Source organism: Saccostrea cucullata, unplaced genomic scaffold (genome assembly GCF_032062105.1).
Source record: "Saccostrea cucullata isolate Sc308-1 unplaced genomic scaffold, CSIRO_AGI_Scuc_v1 ctg18648, whole genome shotgun sequence".
In the NCBI taxonomy this organism is placed as follows: domain Eukaryota; kingdom Metazoa; phylum Mollusca; class Bivalvia; order Ostreida; family Ostreidae; genus Saccostrea; species Saccostrea cuccullata.
Genome location: NW_026939955.1, coordinates 1 through 5484, shown reverse-complemented (window position 1 = coordinate 5484; position 5484 = coordinate 1). Strand labels below are relative to the sequence as shown.

At 36.7% G+C, this 5484-nt stretch overlaps 1 long non-coding RNA gene across 1 annotated transcript; it reads right to left on the bottom strand.

Moving 5' to 3' along the window:
* Positions 1-202: 202 nt before the first annotated feature.
* Positions 203-3475, bottom strand: LOC134254334 (uncharacterized). The gene is made up of 3 exons (XR_009989301.1): positions 3369-3475; positions 2805-2915; positions 203-305 (listed from the first exon to the last, which is right to left on the bottom strand). It is a non-coding gene; the product is annotated as an uncharacterized LOC134254334 (long non-coding RNA).
* Positions 3476-5484: the final 2009 nt, after the last annotated feature.

Genomic DNA, 5484 nt, shown 5'->3' with positions numbered 1-5484 from the left:
ATATGTAACAGACATAAGACAGAAGCCACAATGCCTTGTGCTCTAATAACATCATCATATACATTAATATTTGTAAAATATAGTATACTAAATAATAATATCACATTTATTTCCTGTTGTCTATTTCCAACATCCAGCACCATGCTATATAGTGTGATCATTTAGACATTACTGTATATTTTGTATAAAAGTTTGTGAATTTTTCAGAGATCTATACCAGCACCATCCTATAACTGTACATTTAATACAGTATCCTTGTCAAAGATCTATCCCAGACACCATCAACTGTTGTTGAGAGTTCCGTGCTGAAAAAAAACCAGAAGTCTCTGTCGAGACTGAAGCTCTACTGGTTTGTACTTATAGCAAAGGAAGAGAAAAGTACTTAAGCAGTTGGAAATTGAAACTTTTTAACAGAAATTTCTATTTTTAGTAGCCATGGCAACACCATTCATTGAAGTGAAAAACTGATATACAGAATTATGTACCTTAGTGTAGTCTACTTGTGTGCTAAGTTATTTTGAAATAAGACCAAAACTGTAGGAGGAGTAGCATTTTGAAAGAATTTCACAGAAATTTCTATTTTTAGTAACCACGACAACACTGTTCATCGAAATCAAAAACCGATACACAAAATTATGTATCTATGTGTAGTTTACTTTTGTGCCAAGTTATATTGAAATAAGACCAAAACTGTAAGAGGAGTAGCATTTCGAAAGAATTTCACAGAAATTTCTATTTTTAGTAACCATGGCAACACCGTTCCTCGAAATCAAAAACCGATACACAGAATCATGTATCTTAGTGTAGTCTACTTGTGTGCCAAGTTATATTGAAATAAGACCAAAACTAAAGGAGGAGTAGCATTTTGAAAGAATTTCACAGAAATTTCTATTTTTAGTAACCACGGCAACACCGTTCATCGAAATCAAAAACCAATACACAGAATTATGTATCTTAGTGTAGTCTACTTGTGTGCCAAGTTATATTGAAATAAGACCAAAACTGTAGGAGAAGTAGCATTCTGAAAGAATTTCACAGAAATTTCTATTTTTAGTAACCATGGCAACACCGTTCCTCGAAATCAAAAACCGATACACAGAATCATGTATCTTAGTGTAGTCTACTTGTGTGCCAAGTTATATTGAAATAAGACCGAAACTGTAGGAGGAGTAGCATTCTGAAAGAATTTCACAGAAATTTCTATTTTTAGTAACCACGGCAACACCGTTCCTCGAAATCAAAAACCGATATACAGAATCATGTATCTTAGTGTAGTCTACTTGTGTGCCAAGTTATATTGAAATAAGACCGAAACTGTAGGAGGAGTAGCATTTTGAAAGAATTTCACAGAAATTTCTATTTTTAGTAACCACGGCAACACCGTTCATCGAAATCAAAAACCGATACACAGAATTATGTATCTTAGTGTAGTCTACTTGTGTGCCAAGTTATATTGAAATAAGACCAAAACTGTAGGAGAAGTAGCATTCTGAAAGAATTTCACAGAAATTTCTATTTTTAGTAACCACGGCAACACCGTTCCTCGAAATCAAAAACCGATACACAGAATCATGTATCTTAGTGTAGTCTACTTGTGTGCCAAGTTATATTGAAATAAGACCAAAACTGTAGGAGGAGTAGCATTTTGAAATATTGTTTACAGACAGACAGACGGACAGACAGACAGACAGACAGCTAGACGGACGGACGGACAACGGACGCATTACTATCGCATAAGCTCTTCTGGTCTCTGACCAGTAGAGCTAATGACGCAAAAAATATAAAAAAAGAATTTACCAATGAAATCATTGTCATCTTCAGTGTATGAAAGAAAAGACTTAAATCATTTGGATTTTCAAATTTCTCACAGAAATGTTCAATAAAATTTTTGAAATAGAAATATTGCTTTCATAAATAGTGTGATTTTTAATTACATCATATGATTTAATTTCTACAATCTCAGTAACTTGAAACAACATTTTTTGGGAAAACAATGAACTATTTGGGGAATATTATATTGTGCTATGTATAGTACATTGTCTGGAGAATTTTACCAAAAACATTGCAATAAATACTGAACTCTCTGTAACTCTGTGACATCAATATAATCTAATATAATGAATAATTATAACACAATAACCTCTATTATAACTTTTCTATATCTGTATAACATGATTCTACAGTCAATGTTATAATTAAAATCAAACCTTTGAAGTACGTGGTGTCAATGTTATAATTAAAATCAAACCTTTGAAGTATGTGGTGTCCTCATCGCCCTCAGGTTGGGGGACAAATGGGGGCTCCACCTCCAGCAGTTGTATGTTATTTTGTTCTTATTTTATTGTTATACTGACCTTCAAAGTATGTTGTGTCCTCAGGTTGAGGGACAAATGGGGTCTCCACCTCCAGTTGTTTACTAAATTTATCATATACTGACCTTCAAAGTATTTGTATCCTCGTCACCCTCAGGTTGGGGGACAAACAGGGGCTCCACCTCCGGCAGTTGTATGTGATATTATTATGTTATACTGACCTTCAAAGTATGTCGTGTCTTCATCACCCTCAGGTTGGGGGACAAACTGGGGCTCCACCTCCAGTTATTAAGTTTATTTATACTGACCTTCAAAGTATGTCGTGTCCTCATCGCCCTCAGGTTGGGGGACAAACAGGGGCTCCACCTCCAGCAGTTGTATGTGATATTATTATATTATACTGACCTTCAAAGTATGTGGTGTCTTCATCACCCTCAGGTTGGGGGACAAACTGGGGCTACACCTCCAGTTATTAAGTTTATTTATACTGACCTTCGAAGTATGTTGTGTCCTCGTCGCCCTCAGGTTGGGGGACAAATGGGGGCTCCACCTCCAGCAGGTTCTCCCAGTCTACCGAGTCAAAGAAGGCCAGCCTCCTCACCTCTGGAATGGAGCATACAACAATTTACTGAGTTACTTCTACTCGACCGATGAACGAACTATGTTCACCAATATATGAGCGATGTAATAAACTTCGGCAATGGAACATTGTTTTATGATAAGCAATGCATCGCTGGACCTTTGTAAGTCCAGCCACCAACCACTCCATTTTTATCAAAAAATGCATAGGTTGCCCAACGTTAACCTCCTTGCTAGATTTTAATGTGACTGATACTTAGAGGGCCACTAGACCGATGTTTGGGCATCTCACACCACAGATTACCACCGATTACCACCAGTCTACAGCCACTGGCCAGAAAATGTGACCTAAGCATTAACATTTTTACATTTAAAGTACAGGTGGTACATAGAAATTCTCATTATCCTTAGCTTGCTGATCTAGCACATGTTCTTCTGTCTTCCTGTATATTGTTACCTACAGTTACATGTACTGACCTCTGTCCTTAGGTCTTTCTTTGGGGTCCATTATCAGCAGTACATCAATGGCTGACTTAGCATTCTCTGATAATGGTTCCTCATCTTCCCCAGGCCAGGGGATATCTACAATATACAAGAGGCCCATGGGCCACATCGCTCACCTGAGCACCAAGGGTAGGAAAAAGTAGAAAATGGTTTTTTATTGTAAAGTTTAAATCCAAAAGTAGTCCCATGACCAATCACGGATTTGCTATTTTTTAGAAAATGATTTTTAAAGAATTTTTCCTATATATACCTTTAAAAACTTTGGTCGGCCATTTTGGCCCCGCCCTACCCCCGGGGGTCAAGATTTGAAGAAACTTGAATCTACACTACCTGAGCATGCTTCCATATAAATATGATGAATTATGGCTTTGTCATTCTTGAGAAGAAGATTTCAAAAGAATTATCCTATATATTTCTATGTAAAACTTTGGTTGGCCATTTTGGCCCCGCCCTACCCCCGGGGGTCATGATTTGAACAAACTTGAATCTACACTACCTGAGCATGCTTCCATATAAATATGATGAATTATGGCTTTGTCATTCTTGAGAAGAAGATTTTTAAAGAATTTTCCTATATATTTCTATGTAAAATTTTGGTCGGCCATTTTGGCCCCGCCCTACCCCCGGGGGTCATGATTTGAACAAACTTGAATCTACACTACCTGAGCATGCTTCCATATAAATATGATGAATTATGGCTTTGTCATTCTTGAGAAGAAGATTTTTAAAGAATTTTCCTATATATTTCTATGTAAAATTTTGGTCGGCCATTTTGGCCCCGCCCTACCCCCGGGGGTCATGATTTGAACAAACTTGAATCTACACTACCTGAGCATGCTTCCTTATAAATATGATGAATTATGGCTTTGTCATTCTTGAGAAGAAGATTTTTAAAGAATTTTCCTATATATTTCTATGTAAAACTTTGGTCGGACATTTTGGCCCCGCCCTACCCCCGGGGGTCATGATTTGAACAAACTTGAATCTACACTACCTGAGCATGCTTCCATATAAATATGATGAATTATGGCTTTGTCATTCTTGAGAAGAAGATTTTTAAAGAATTTTCCTATATATTTCTATGTAAAACTTTGGTCGGACATTTTGGCCCTGCCCTTCCCACGGGGGTCATGATTTGAACAAACTTGAATCTACACTACCTGAGCATGCTTCCATATAAATATGATGAAATATGGCTTTGTCATTCTTGAGAACAAGATTTTTAAAGAATTTTCCTATATATTTCTATGTAAAACTTTGGTCGGCCATTTTGGCCCCGCCCTACCTCTGGGGATCATGATTTGAACAAAATTGAATCTACACTACCTGAGCATGCTTCCATATAAATATGATGAATTATGGCTTTGTCATTCTTGAGAAGAAGATTTTAAAAGAATTTTCCTATATATTTCTATATAAAACTTTGGTCGGCCATTTTGGCCCCGCCCTACCCCCGGGGGTCATGATTTGAACAAACTTGAATCTACACTACCTGAGCATGCTTCCTTATAAATATGATGAATTATGGCTTTGTCATTCTTGAGAAGAAGATTTTTAAAGAATTTTCCTATATATTTCTATGTAAAACTTTGGTCGGACATTTTGGCCCTGCCCTTCCCACGGGGGTCATGATTTGAACAAACTTGAATCTACACTACCTGAGCATGCTTCCATATAAATATGATGAAATATGGCTTTGTCATTCTTGAGAACAAGATTTTTAAAGAATTTTCCTATATATTTCTATATAAAACTTTGGTCGGCCATTTTGGCCCCGCCCTACCTCTGGGGATCATGATTTGAACAAAATTGAATCTACACTACCTGAGCATGCTTCCATATAAATATGATGAATTATGGCTTTGTCATTCTTGAGAAGAAGATTTTAAAAGAATTTTCCTATATATTTCTATATAAAACTTTGGTCGGCAATTTTGGCCCCGCCCTACCCCCGGGGTTCATGATTTGAACAAACTTTAATCTACACTACCTGAGCATGCTTCCCCATAAGTTTCATCTTTCCTGGCACAGTGGTTCTTGATAAGAAGATTTTTTAAATATGCCACCAAATTTTCATAAATTCCTAATT